Genomic DNA, 14,379 nt, shown 5'->3' with positions numbered 1-14,379 from the left:
CCCAGGATCTTTTTCTCAACCTTAGATAGCAATATATCTTTCTCTAGCCCTGCTTACTACAACAAACATGAATTTAATCTGATCGTATTAATCATACTCATACATCCAAAATGTGTCACTATGTGCTTACATTTTGTTTTTACTAGAGGGTTGATGATCTCTCTGTCTCTCTCTCTCTCTCTCTTGCTCTGTCTCCTTCTGTTTGCTCGCTGTGTTGGAGACAAGCACGAGATGTTATTTTAGTAAGCATGTAAAAGGGGTGAATGGCCAAGTTTTCATTTTATCCAATAAAAATGTATCCTTGCCAGATCGATTGTTGTTGCTAGGAGACTGAAGCATCCTCTGGCAAGGTCTGCCCGGGCTCTGGTACAGATGTATTTCCCCCCCCCCTCTCTCTCTCTCTCTCTCTCTCTCTCTCTCTCTCTCTCTCTCTCTCTCTCTCTCTCTCTCTCTCTCTCTCGCTCTGTCTCTGTATGACTCCTCTGAGGGATCAGGAGTAAGATAAACTCGTCTCAAGTGCTCAAATAGCTGCAAGATTTGCGCGCTTCACATTATAAATAAGGTAAGTCATTAGAATTTTGTATCTCTGGACATTGAATTTACAATGTGGCTTTTTGCAAGAACGCATATAAAGGCTACATAGGTAGGAGCTTTTTTGACTGGTGGTGTACATGCGCACGCTAAGGCAAGTTCAATTATGTTGTCAACTGTTGACCTAATGACGTAGTAAAATGAAAATGTGTCTTGCGGTTTGCATTGCATTTACAGACACGCAATCATATCTGCATCCTTCATCATAATGTGATATGATGTGTGAGTGATAGCATTTGATTAATTCCAGCGCAATTCCCTTTCTAGACTGGAGCAAAAACTACTTGTCAGAGAAACGAAGGTTGAGTTGGAGTTTCAGAATGTCTGTAAGATGGTGATGTCGGAGAAAATGAAAGAAAAGTCAGATTTGCTTGCGTCGCAGTAGCAGTGTTTTCTGCAGCGTGGAGAAGTTATTTGGGGTTTTATATAATACAGATACAATGGACCGAGGATTCCACGAAATTGAAGTAACCAAAAAAACGACATGTGAAGGGGTGAGAAGTGCTTTCTAACGTCGGTGACACATTATATGCATACAGTAACTGATGAGTTCATACATGTATGTTTGTTGTTGAAGATTGTGTTCCTACAAACTGCGCCCGAACGCATCGACTTACACACCCATCAATCTGCGGTGTGCTCAGCGACTGTACCCACCTCGTCCGCAGGTGAGCGCGCGTGCGCGTGGGTTTGTGTACCTATCTTTTATCCCACGCGGCTATGGGCTTTGATGGCAGGTTGTTTAGGCATGGTTTCGATAAAACCAAAATCATGTATGTGACGTTGTACTTATAGTTAACGTAGGACCGTTTTCGGTTGCCTCTATGATTCTCTTCTGTCTCTCTGTGTGCGTGCGGGCGTGAGTGAGTGTTTGTGTGTTTCTCTCTCCTGACTTGCCTATGTGTGTCACTGGGTGTCTCTCCTAAAAGCCTGAAAGGGCTCTTTCACATCACAGAGCTTTACCTGGCTCTCCTGAGTGCTTTGCTGTGTGTGTGTGTGTGTGTGTGTACATGCGTGCATACGAGCGTGTCAGAGAGTGTGTGCGTTTGGATATGTGCATCTGTACCATACAGTCTGTGTGTATGCGATGATACCTAATTTATTACACCACTGTCTGTTCAGAATTGTAATATGTGTGTTTGTTGTTGTTTGTTGTTTATACAGCTTTGCCTCCATCAATCAGTTAATATTATAAATCTATCACAATGAGTAGTAGTAGGCTAGTTTAAATATATCACTATTATAAATCAAGCAGCTCACAGTGCATAGGCCTAAATGATTATTGTCAATAGCCTAGCTAAGGGGTGATAAGTAATTAAATCTGGAAAACAAACTGCACAGTGGGTTGCTTAGAGAAAGAGAGTGAGTGAGAATGATTGTGAGTGTGTGTGTGTGTGTGTGTTTGTGTGTGTGTGCAGGTAAAGACAAAATATTGCTGTGCATGTGTGTGTGAATGGATATGGCCTTGTGGTTTGTATAGGCTAGGTGTTGGTGTAGATGATGCGTGTGTGTGCATGGCCTTCTAGACTCTATTTTTCATGCAGAGCTGTACCCTGTGTTCTGAATGCAGTACAGAGCCTCTGTCACATCATTAGCAGTTCAACAGCACTCTCTTTACTCAGCACAGGGAAATCAACTGTCTGTTTCTCTGTATGTGTGCGTGCGTGCGTGTGTGCATGCGTGCTTGTCTGTCTGTGTCTGTCTGTGTCTCTGTGTCTGTGTGTGCATGCATTTGTCTATGCGTCCATCTGTTCGTCTGTCAGTCCTCACAGACCATCAGTCAGTCTCTTCATACAGTTGCCAAACATGATAGGAAAGAAGGTTTGGGCATTGACATAAACAGCATGCACAAGCATTAAATCACTGGACTGTTGCTGTCTGTCACCTGTAGCACAGATGATGGTGCGTTTGTTGCTTTTTCTGCATTTCTGCTACGGTTGATGTGCCTCTGTAACAATCTCACACCGTTCTGCTCTGTTGAAGAAACAGGAGACACTACAGACTGCTGCTGCTGCATGTAGTATGCATGTAGGTAGTGAAAGGGCAGTGGGATATACAGCTGTACTGGTGAGTCTCAAAGAGATCAGGTCGGTTAATAAATTATGAGGCTGAGGAGAGAGAGAGAGAGAGAGAGAGAGAGAGAGAGAGAGAGAGAGAGAGAGAGAGAGAGAGAGAGAGAGAGAGAGAGAGAGAGAGAGAGAGAGAGAGAGAGAGAGAGAGAGAGAGAGAGAGAGAGAGAGAGAGAGAGAGAGAGAGAGAGAGAGAGAGAGAGAGAGAGAGAGAGGGAGGGAGGGCGAGAAAGATGCTCTGTGCTCACTGGCTGTGCAGGGTCTACTAACTAGAGGGTACCCGACAGGGGAACGGACACACACACACACACCAGTGTTAATTTTGGCACTCTTTTTTATATATAGTCTAGCCTTAGTCATTTTGACTAAAATATCATTGTCTTAGTCACATTTTTGTCATTTGAATAATGATTTAGTCTAGTGGGCCATTTTAGTCAACTAAATGAGGTGGGACCAAGTCACTATTATTCAAGTCACAAGCAAGTCATAAGGTCCGAGTCACAAGTCGAGTCCCAAGTACAGTGCCTTGCAAAAGTATTCATCCCCCTTCGCCTATTTTGTTGCATTACAACCTGTAATTTAAATGGATTCTTATTTGGATGTCATGTAATGTGTCACGGTTCAGACAGACGACAAGAGGACCACAATTGCGTCACACCAGAAAGTTTATTAAAACTTAAGGGAAAAGGGAAGTAGGGAGTGAGTGAAGGCTCCAGGGGTTATCCCGTCCAATGTGCTGGGTCTGTGCCCCCCCCCAGTGGCAGCGGTGCGTCCGATGACGCCGGTGGTTGGTGGTCCAGAAGTCCTGGGGGGGGAGGAAACACAGACACAACGGGGCGGATGAAACAAGGCAGAAGTACAGTTCAAGGGAAATCCAAATACGTTGTAGCAAGGCAGAAGGCTGGTCAGAGTTACCGGGGTCGAAGAGTAGTCAGGAGTCGTAATGGCAGAAAGCAGGTCTGGTTTTCCTGGGGCAGAAGAGTATCCAAGAATCAGGCAGGTCCGGGGTCACAAAACAAGGGTGAGCCAGAAGCGCGAGCACACAGGTTCCGGGTGTGAGCTTTGCAGACGATCTGACAAAGGAGAGCTGAGAGACGGGACTTTAAATACTGGGAGAGGTTAGTGGGTAATGCAGCGCAGCTGGCAGAGTAATTAGAGCCGAGCAGAGCAGGGACAGGTGGAGCTCGTTAGGCTGAGTAGAGAGAGAGAGATGAGCAGAGTGGAAGATAGTGGAAACACATTAAGGTGGTAACCCGGTGGAGTGAGAGGGCTCATGACAGAACCCCCCAAGGGACGGCCCCAGAAGTCCCAAGAGCAACACCACGCCGGGCGGGAGGAGGGGAGCCGGAGGAGGGCTAGAACTCCTCCGAACGGTCCGAGCGAACGCCCTCATCCTCGGAGGAAGCCGGAGGGCCGTGGTCGGGAGATGGGACAGGTCCCGAGACAGGATCAGGCACAGGACAGGAAGCCGAGCGGGCAGGACGGTTAGGGATCCCTCTGGGGCGGCCCCTACGGATTGCAGGTTGATCAGGATGCCGTTGGTGGAAGGCGGTGATGAGAGTCCTATCCACAATCCGACTAGCTGGCACCCAGGTCCTTTCCTCAGGTCCATAGCCCTCCCAGTCAATGAGGTACTGGAGACCCCTACCCCTCCGTCTGGACCGAAGCAGGCGGCGGACGGTGTAAACCAGACCACCATCGACGAGCCGTGGAGGAGGAGGACAAGGCGCAGCAGGGACCAGCGGACTCTCATGAATGGGCTTAATCTTAGACACATGGAAAGTGGGGTGCACCCTCATGGAATTAGGCAGTTGGAGCCGGACAGCAGTTGGGCTAATCACTCTTATGATAGGGAATGGGCCAATGAACCGAGGTGCCAACTTCTGCGACTCCACCCTGAGTGGCAGGTTCCTTGACGACAACCACACCCTTTGACCAACATGGTAGGTGGGAGCAGGGATTCTCCGACGGTTGGCCCCGGTAGTGTAGCTGGCAACGGATCTGAGAAGTGTGGCTCGGGCCTGTGACCAGGTGCGGCGACATCGACGGGCAAACGCAAGTGCAGATGGGCAAGTAACCTCCCCTTCCTGACTGGCAAATAGAGGAGGCTGGTATCCATAAACACATTGGAAAGGGGACATACCGATGGCAGAGCAGGTCAGAGAATTGTGTGCGTACTCCACCCATGTCAATTGCTGCGACCAGGAGTGGGGGTTGCGTGAAGTCATGCATCGCAGTGCCTTCTCGAGCTCCTGATTTGCCCGCTCTGACTGCCCATTGGATTGGGGATGGAATCCGGAAGTCAGACTGACTGTGGCTCCCAGCAGGTGACAGAACTCCTTCCAAAAAGCGGAGGAGAATTGTGGACCACGGTCAGAAACTACATCCTTAGGCAGTCCGTGGATCCGGAAGACGTGTTCCAGGACCACCTGGGCGGTCTCCTTGGCGGTTGGGAGCTTGGGGAGGGGAATGAAGTGTGCCATCTTGCTGAATCGGTCAACTATGGTGAGAATGACGGTCTTGCCCCTTGAAGGGGGGCAGCCCCGTGACAAAGTCAAGGGCGATGTGAGACCAGGGACGTCTGGGCACAGGCAGGGGCTGCAGCAATCCGGCTGGGGGCTGGCAGGACGACTTGTGTTGGTTGCAGATGGGGCAGGCTTGGACGAATTCCCGTACATCCTTTCTCAGAGCGGGCCACCAGAACCTCTGGGCGAGCAGGTTGTAAGTGCGGGTGGAGCCAGGGTGACAAGCTAGGCGGGAGTCATGTCCCCACTGAACGACCTGGGGCCTTAGGTTTTCGGGGACAAAAAGGCGGTCAGCTGGGCAAGTGCTGGGACCGGGCTGGTTACGGAGAGCTTCCAGCACCTGTTCCTCAACAGCCCAGGTCAGAGCTGCTACGATGCAGGGACTTGGCAGAATCGACACAGGATCCTTGGAGGTTGTCATCCTTCTGGAATTGACGGGGAGAGGGCGTCTGGCTTGGTGTTGCGTGATCCAGGCCGGTATGACAGAGTGAAATTAAACCTGGTGAAGAACAGGGCCCAGCGGGACTGCCTGGAGTTCAACCGTTTGGCCGTGCGGATGTACTCCAAGTTCTTATGATCGGTCCAAACGAGAAATGGAGTGGTGGACCCCTCCAGCCAGTGACGCCACTCCTCCAAGGCAAGCTTCACAGCCAGCAGCTCTCGGTTCCCTATGTCGTAATTGCACTCAGAGGGGGACAACCGACGTGAGAAAAAGGCACAGGGATGGAGCTTCCTATCCTCCGCAGCCCACTGAGAAATCACAGCACCAACTCCCACATCCGAGGCGTCCACCTCCACAATGAATTGCCGGTCCACGTCAGGCATCTGGAGGATGGGAGCGGAGGTGAACCTTACCTTGAGGGTACTGAAGGCCTTGTCGGCTGCTGGGGTCCAGGTGAAGGGTTGCTTGGTGCTGGTTAGAGCAGTGAGAGGGGCAGCAACGGTACTGTAGTTCCGGATAAACTTTCTATAGAAGTTAGCAAACCCCAGAAACTGTTGCAGCTTCTTTCTGTTCTCCGGAACTGGCCATGACGTGACTGCTGATACTTTGGCAGGATCCATTTGGATACTTCCCTCTGCCACTATGTACCCCAGGAAGGCCACTGTCTTGACGTGAAACTCACACTTCTCTGCCTTGGCGTAGAGGGAATTCTCCAGAAGACGATGAAGGACTTGCTGGACATGGCGGGTGTGTTCAGACAGGTTTCTGGAGTAGATTAAGATGTCATCCAGGTAAACGAAGACAAACTTGTTTAACATGTCCCGCAGTACATCATTCACTAGAGCCTGGAACACAGCAGGAGCATTGGTGAGGCCAAAAGGCATAACCAGATACTCGTAGTGGCCTGTTGGTGTATTGAATGCGGTCTTCCATTCATCTCCCTCCCGGATCCGCACTAGGTGGTAAGCGTTTCTGAGATCCAACTTGGTAAAAACAGTGGCTCCCTGGAGCAACTCAAAAGCAGAGGTGAGCAGAGGGAGAGGGTAACGGTTTTTCACTGTGATGTCGTTGAGTCCCCTGTAGTCGATGCAGGGGCGAAGAGATCCGTCCCTCTTCCCCACAAAGAAGAAGCCAGCACCAGCCGGAGATGAAGATGAACGGATCAATCCTGTGGACAGAGAGTCATTGATGTAGTCCTCCATGGACCTTCTTTCAGGAGCAGACAACGAATAAAGACGGCCCCTTGGAGGGGCTGTTCCAGGGAGGAGGTCGATGGCACAGTCGTACGGTCGGTGAGGGGGCAAAGATGTGGCTCTTGCTTTGTTAAACACTTCTCTGAGACCATGGTAGCATTCTGGGACATGGGAGAGGTCAGGGGCGGAGCTAGTAGGTACTGGCCGAGGGGGTAGTGCGGCAGCAAGCAGGCAGGTTCGGTGGCAGTCCTCTCCCCACTCCCTGATCACCCCGGTCACCCAGTCGAGCTGAGGGTTGTGCCGGCGGAGCCATGGGTAACCCAGGATGAGGGGTTGGCCTGGAGAGGGGAGCAGGTGAAACTGGATAGTTTCTTGATGGTTTCCGGACAGACCCATCAAGACCGGGGCCGTGACATGAGTGACCGATCCGAGTAAGTGTCCGTCCAGTGCCCGGGCAGGAATAGGAGGTGTCAAACGGAGGTTCTCCAGTCCCAGTTGGCGTGCCAGCTTGATGTCCATTATGTTGGCTTCGGCGCCAGAATCCACCAGAGCAGCCAGGGTGTGAGTAGAGTCAGAGAGGCGGAGGTGAACTTGCAGCAAGGGTTTGCGGTCGGAGGACTGGATGGTCATTGAGCTCAACCGGACTCCCCCTATGCCCGGTGAGCTTCGGCTTTAAAGGGCAGGTTACCACACGATGTCCATCACCTCCACAATAGAGGCAGAGGTTTGAGGTGAAGCGGCGCTGGCGCTCTGCAGGAGTGAGAGAGGCTCGCCCAATCTCCATAGGCTCAGACTGATCAAGCTGACTTGGGTGAGTGGCAGTAGCTGACAGGAGCCCAGTCGGATCTCTCCGAATGCCGGTAGTTGGTTGGCGCCCCCTCTCACGACGACGGGTCTGTATCCTTCTGTCGATCCGGACAGTCAGTGCGATGGCTTCATCAAGAGTGGAAGGCAGTTCATGGGAGACCAACTCGTCCTTGATATAGTCAGCCAAGCTATGGAAGAACGCGTCCACCAACGATGGTGTGTTCCAAGAACTTCGTCTTGCCAGGGTTCGGAAGTCGATGGAATGGTCTGCGACTGTACGTCTGCCTTGTCGAATACTGAACAGTTCACGAGACGCCTCTGCGGTTGGTGAATCCAGGTCAAACACCTTCAGCATCTCCTCAGCCAACAGGTCGAAGGTTGCACATGCGGGGGTTTGACGTTCGAACTCTGCTGTTCCCCAGAGTCGAGCTCGGCCCGTCAGGTGAGTGATGGCATACCCGACCCTAGCCCCCTCCGTGGCGAAGGTCCTTGGCTGCAAGGAGAACTGAAGTCGGCAGCTAGTCAGGAATGGCCGGACCTGGGTAGAATCGCCGTTGAACCGCTCGGGGTTTCCAATCTTGGGTTCCGGGGCAGCGGCTGAAATGACCGGGGCAGGTGACTCGGAGGCAGGGCTGGTGGGCAGACTGGCTGGGGTAAGGTTGGTGAGGAGTTGGATGATCCTGGCGAGTTGTTGTTGCTGCTGCTGGGACTGCTGCTGGTGCTGCTGGAACTGCTGATGCTGTTGGTGGCCGACCTGAAGCAGAGAGGTGATGTCGCCGCTCATGCGGCTAGCTCTCTCTCAGTGTGTTCCAGGCGTAGCATGGCGGTGGGTTGCTCAGGTTCTTCGGTTTCCATGTCGGGGGAAGTGTGCGCTGAGTCCATGATGTTCAGATCGTACTGTCACGGTTCAGACAGACGACAAGAGGACCACAATTGCGTCACACCAGAAAGTTTATTAAAACTTAAGGGAAAAGGGGAAGTAGGGGAGTGAGTGAAGGCTCCAGGGGTTATCCCGTCCAATGTGCTGGGTCTGTGCCCCCCCAGTGGCAGCGGTGCGTCCGATGACGCCGGTGGTTGGTGGTCCAGAAGTCCTGGGGGGAGGAAACACAGACACAACGGGGCGGATGAAACAAGGCAGAAGTACAGTTCAAGGGAAATCCAAATACGTTGTAGCAAGGCAGAAGGCTGGTCAGAGTTACCGGGGGTCGAAGAGTAGTCAGGAGTCGTAATGGCAGAAAGCAGGTCTGGTTTTCCTGGGGCAGAAGAGTATCCAAGAATCAGGCAGGTCCGGGGTCACAAAACAAGGGTGAGCCAGAAGCGCGAGCACACAGGTTCCGGGTGTGAGCTTTGCAGACGATCTGACAAAGGAGAGCTGAGAGACGGGACTTTAAATACTGGGAGAGGTTAGTGGGTAATGCAGCGCAGCTGGCAGAGTAATTAGAGCCGAGCAGAGCAGGGACAGGTGGAGCTCGTTAGGCTGAGTAGAGAGAGAGAGATGAGCAGAGTGGAAGATAGTGGAAACACATTAAGGTGGTAACCCGGTGGAGTGAGAGGGCTCATGACAGTAATGGACATACAAAAAAAGTCCAAATTGGTGAAGGGAAATGAAAAAAATAACTTGTTTCAAAAAACTCTAAAAAATAAATAACGGAAAAGTGGTGCGTGCATATGTATTCACCCCCTTTGCTATGAAGCCCCTAAATAAGATCTGGTGCAACCAGTTACCTTCAGAAGTCACATAATTAGTTAAATAAAGTCCACCTGTGTGCAATCTAAGTGTCACATGATCTCAGTATATATACACCTGTTCTGAAAGGCCCCAGAGTCTGCAACACCACTAAGCAAGGGGCACCACCAAGCAAGCGGCACCATGAAGACCAAGGAGCTCTCCAAACAGGTCAGGGACAAAGTTGTGGAGAAGTACAGATCAGGGTTGGGTTATAAAAAAATATCAGAAACTTTGAACATCCCACGGAGCACCATTAAATCCATTATTACAAAATTGAAAGAATATGGCACTACAACAAACTGCCAAGAGAGGGCCGCCCACCAAAACTCACAGACCAGGCAAGGAGGGCATTAATCAGAGAGGCAACAAAGAGACCAAAGATAACCATGAAGGAGCTCCACAGCGGAGGTTGGAGTATCTGTCCATAGGACCACTTTAAGCCTTACACTCCACAGAGCTGGGCTTTACAGAAGAGTGGCCAGAAAAAAAGCCATTGCTTAAAGAAAAAAATAAGCAAACACGTTTGGTGTTCGCCAAAAGTCATGTGGGAGACTCCCCAAACATATGGAAGAAGGTACTCTGGTCAGATGAGACTAAAATTGTGCTTTTTGTCCATCAAGGAAAATGCTATGTCTGGCGCAAACCCAACACCTCTCATCACCCCGAGAACACCATCCCCACAGTGAAGCATGGTGGTGGCATTATCATGCTGTGAGGATGTTTTTCATCGGCAGGGACTGGTAAACTGGTTAGAATTGAAGGAATGATGGATGGATAAATACAGCGAAATTCTTGAGGGAAACCTGTTTCAGTCTTCCAGAGATTTGAAACTGGGATGGAGGTTCACCTTCCAGCAGGACAATGACCCTAAGCATAATGTTAAAGCAACACTCGAGTGGTTTAAGAGGAAACATTTAAATGTCTTGGAATGGCCTAGTCAAAGCCCAGATCTCAATCCAATTGAGAATCTGTGGTATGACTTAAAGATTGCTGTACACCAGCGGAACCCATCCAACTTGAAGGAGCTGGAGCAGTTTTGCCTTGAAGAATGGGCAAAAATCCCAGTGGCTAGATGTGCCAAGCTTATAGAGACATACCCCAAGAGACTTGCAGCTGTAATTGCTGCAAAAGGTGGCTCTACAAAGTATTGACTTTGGGGGGTGAATAGTTATGCACGCTCAAGTTTTCAGTTTTTTTGTCTTATTTCTTGTTTGTTTCACAAAAAAAAATATTTTGCATCTTCAAAGTGGTAGGCATGTTGTGTAAATCAAATGATACAACCCCCCCCCCCAAAAATCCATTTTAATTCCAGGTTGTAAGGCAACAAAATAGGAAAAATGCCAAGGGGGGTGAATACTTTCGCAAGCCACTGTATGTACATATGGCAGCAGTCTCTAAGGTGCAGTACCGGGTGGTAGCCGGCTAGTAACATTGGCTAAGTTTCAGGGCAGGGTACTGGGCGGAGGCCGGCTAGAGGTGACTGTTTAAAAGTCTGATGGCCTGGGGATAGAAGCTGTTCATCAGTCTCTCGGTTCGAACTTTGATGCACCTGTACTGTCTCCGCCTTCTAGATGGTAGCGGGGTGAACAGGCCGTGGCTCTGGTGGCTGAGGTCCTTGATGATCTTCTTGGCCTTGCTTTGACACCGGCTGCTAAAGGCAGTGTGCCCCCTCTAATGCGTTGGGCTGACCACACCACCCTTTGGAAAGCCCTGCGGTTGCCGACGGTGCAATTGCCGTACCAGGCGGTGTTACATCCCCACAGTATGCTCTCAATGGTGCATCTGTAGAAGTTCATGAGGGTCTTAAGGGACAAGCCACATTTCTTCAGCCACCTGAGTTTGAAGAGGCGCTGTTGTGACTTCTTTGCCACACTGTCTGTGTGAAGGGACCATTTCAGGTCGTCAGTGATGTGCACGCCGAGGAACTTGAAGCCTTTGACCCTCTCCACTGCGGCCCCATTGATGTGGATGGGCGCGTGCTCTATCTGCTGTCTCCTGTTGTCCAAGGGGGTTAACACGCTTAAATGACTTACGTTGGCCACGAAGAATGAGAGCACACAGTCCTCGTGAGCAGCAGGGGCCTGCATCGGCGGCTCAATGTTGTTTTCCTCAAAGCTGGTGAAGAAGGTGTTTAGTTTGTCCGGGAGCGAAGCGTCATTGTCTGCGATGTGGCTGGCTTTCCCTTTATAATCTGTGATTGTCTGGAGTCCTTGCCACATATGTCTCATGTCTGAGCCGTTGAATTGCGACTCTTTGTCCCTGTACTATCGTTTTGCCTCTTTACCTTGCGGAGATCATAGCTGGTCTGTTTGTACACGTCCATGTTCACAGTCACCTTGCCATGGTAAAATGCAGTGGTTCGCGCTTTCAGTTTTGCCCGAATGCTGCCATCTATCCATGGTTGTTGGTTTAGATAAGTTCTAATCATCACAGTGGGAACAACATCCTCTTTGCACTTCCTGATGAACCCACTGACTGTGTCATTGTGTATGTCGATTCTATCCTCAGATTTCCTTTATTAAAGTCCCCAGCTACAATACATTTGGCCTAAGGATATGCGGTTTCCGTGGTGGCAGGTAGCCTAGCAGGTAGCCTGGTGGTTGAAAGTGTTGGGCCATTAACCAAAAGGGCGCTGGTTCGAATCCCAGAGCCGGCAATTTTGAAAATATCTGCTGTTCTCCCCTTGAGCAAGGCAGTTAATCCCCAACAACTGCTCACCAGGCAGCGTGGACGTAGATTAAGATAGCCCCCCGCACCTCTCTGATTCAGAGGGGTTGGGTTAAATACGGAAGACACATTTTGATTGAATGCATTCAGTTGTGCAACTGACTAGGTATCCCCTTTCCCAGTTTGCACATAGTTCATTGTAGTTCCTTGAGAGCTGTCGGTTTGGGGTAATATACATGGCTGTGACCATGACCACAGAAAATTATCTCAGTAGGTAATGCGGTTGGCATTTGATGGTGAGGTATTCCAGATCGAGAGGACCAAAGGACTTGAGTTCCTGTACGTTATTACATCATGAGTTGTTCATTATGAAATAAACCCCTTCTTTTTCCTGGAGAGTTCTTTCTTCCTGGACGGAGAACCCCGCTGGCTGAATGGACAGGGTCAATATATCCAGATAGAGCCATGATTAAATAAAACAGACAATGTTACAGTCCCTAATGTCTCTCTGGAAGGAGGTCCTCGTCCTGAGCTCGTTTACTTTATTGTCAAGGGACTGAACGTTAGCGTAATGATATACTCGAAAGCGGTGGATGGTATGTACACCGCCTGAGTCTGACTAGGGCCCCACTTCCTCTTCCTCTTTTCTGGTGTCAGTGTTTTGGTGCAACCCCCAGGATGAATAGAGCTGCCTCGGGAAGTTCAAACAAAGGATCCAGGGAAGTTTAATTTCTGCTCGAATTTCTGGTGAGTGACCGCCGATCTAATATCCAAAAGTTATTTTCGTCTGTAGGTAGTAATACAAGAAATGTTCTGAGCAAATAATGTAAGAAAAAAGAAAAATAATAATACTGCAAAGTTGGCTAGGAGCTAGAAACAGGGCAACCGTGTCTGTCGGCACCATCTTGTGTACGTCTATTAAACTCAATTCTGTTATTGTTTTACATTTCGTAAAGCAGGTTGTGTTTCTTAACTAGTAGGCTGGTGGTGACTGATTAGCTAACTAGAAGAAGCAAGAGAGTCGCCTTAGGCGATGTGGATAATTGTCACGATCGTCGGGAACAGAGGAGGACCAAGGCGCAGCGTGATGAGCGAACATACTTTACTTTATTAAGTATCACACGATAAACAAAACAACAAACGATAACGTGACGTCCTAGGTATAACACAACCAACACGGAACAAGATCCCACAACTACTGTGGGAAAACAGCCTGTCTAAATGTGGTTCCCAATCAGAGACAACCAGCAACAGCTGACACTCGTTGCCTCTGATTGAGAACCACTCTGGCCAACATAGAAATAGAACAACTAGATAATTAACATAGAACACAAAACACATAGAATCTACACACCTGGCTCAACATATAGAGTCCCCAGAACCAGGGTGTGACAGTACTCCCAAAGGCGCGGACTGCGACCGCGCCTAAACATAAACCAAACAGGGGAGGGCTGGGTGGGCATTCCTCCTCGGAGGCGGTTCCGGCTCCGGGCTTGACCACCACCCTCCAACAATCCCCACGTAGCGCCCCTGGTCCGGTCTGGCCCCGCTGGCTGGAGCTGGACTGGACATCGTAGGAGCGGATTGCTTAGGCTCCGGTGTGGAGGAGCTGACCGGTACCTGATCAGGCACCGGTGACCCAGGCACGGGTTGTGCCGGACTGACAACGCGCACCCCTGGCTTGGTGCGTGGAGCAGGAAAGGGCCGGACCGGGCTGACGATGCGCACCCCTGGCTTGGTGCGTGGAGCAGCAACGGGCCGGACCGGGCTGACGACGCGCACCCCTGGCTTGGTGCGTGGAGCAGGAACGGGCCGGACCGGGCTGACGACGCGCACCCCTGGCTTGGTGCATGGAGCAGCAACGGGCCGGACCGGGCTGACGATGCGCACCCCTGGCTTGGTGTGTGGAGCAGGAACGGGCCGTACCGGGCTGACGACTCGCACCCCTGGCTTAGTGCGAGTGGCAGGAACAGGGCGGGCCGGGCTGGCGACGCGCACCGTAGGCTTGGTGCGGGGAGCAGGAACAGGCCGGGCCGGGCTGGCGACGCGCACCATTAGCTTGGTGCGGGGAGCAGGAACAGGCCGGGCCGGGCTGGCGACGCGCACCGTAGGCTTGGTGCGAGGGCAGGAACAGGCTGGGCCGGGCTGGCGACGCGCACCATTAGCTTGGTGCGGGGAGCAGGAACAGGCCGGGCCGGCCTGGCGGCCGCGCACCGTAGGCTTGGTGCGAGGGGCAGGAACAGGCCGGGCCGGGCTGGCGACGCGCACCATTAGCTTGGTGCGGGGAGCAGGAACAGGCCGGGCCGGGCTGGCGACGCGCACCGTAGGCTTGGTGCGAGGAGCAGGAACAGGCCGG

The 14,379-nt window shown here is 51.2% G+C and overlaps 1 long non-coding RNA gene across 1 annotated transcript in view; it reads left to right on the top strand.

Moving 5' to 3' along the window:
* Window positions 1-477: 477 nt before the first annotated feature.
* Window positions 478-14,379, top strand: part of LOC121531350 — a 35,105-nt gene continuing 21,203 nt past the window's right edge. The window contains exon 1 of the long non-coding RNA XR_005994131.1: window positions 478-562. This is a non-coding gene — a long non-coding RNA (uncharacterized LOC121531350). The remainder of the gene's footprint in view (window positions 563-14,379) is intronic.

The sequence above is a fragment of the Coregonus clupeaformis genome, chromosome 19 (assembly GCF_020615455.1).
Source record: "Coregonus clupeaformis isolate EN_2021a chromosome 19, ASM2061545v1, whole genome shotgun sequence".
In the NCBI taxonomy this organism is placed as follows: Eukaryota; Metazoa; Chordata; class Actinopteri; order Salmoniformes; family Salmonidae; genus Coregonus; species Coregonus clupeaformis.
The sequence above is the reverse complement of the archived record's forward strand: the minus strand, read 5'-3'. Positions and strand labels throughout refer to the sequence as shown.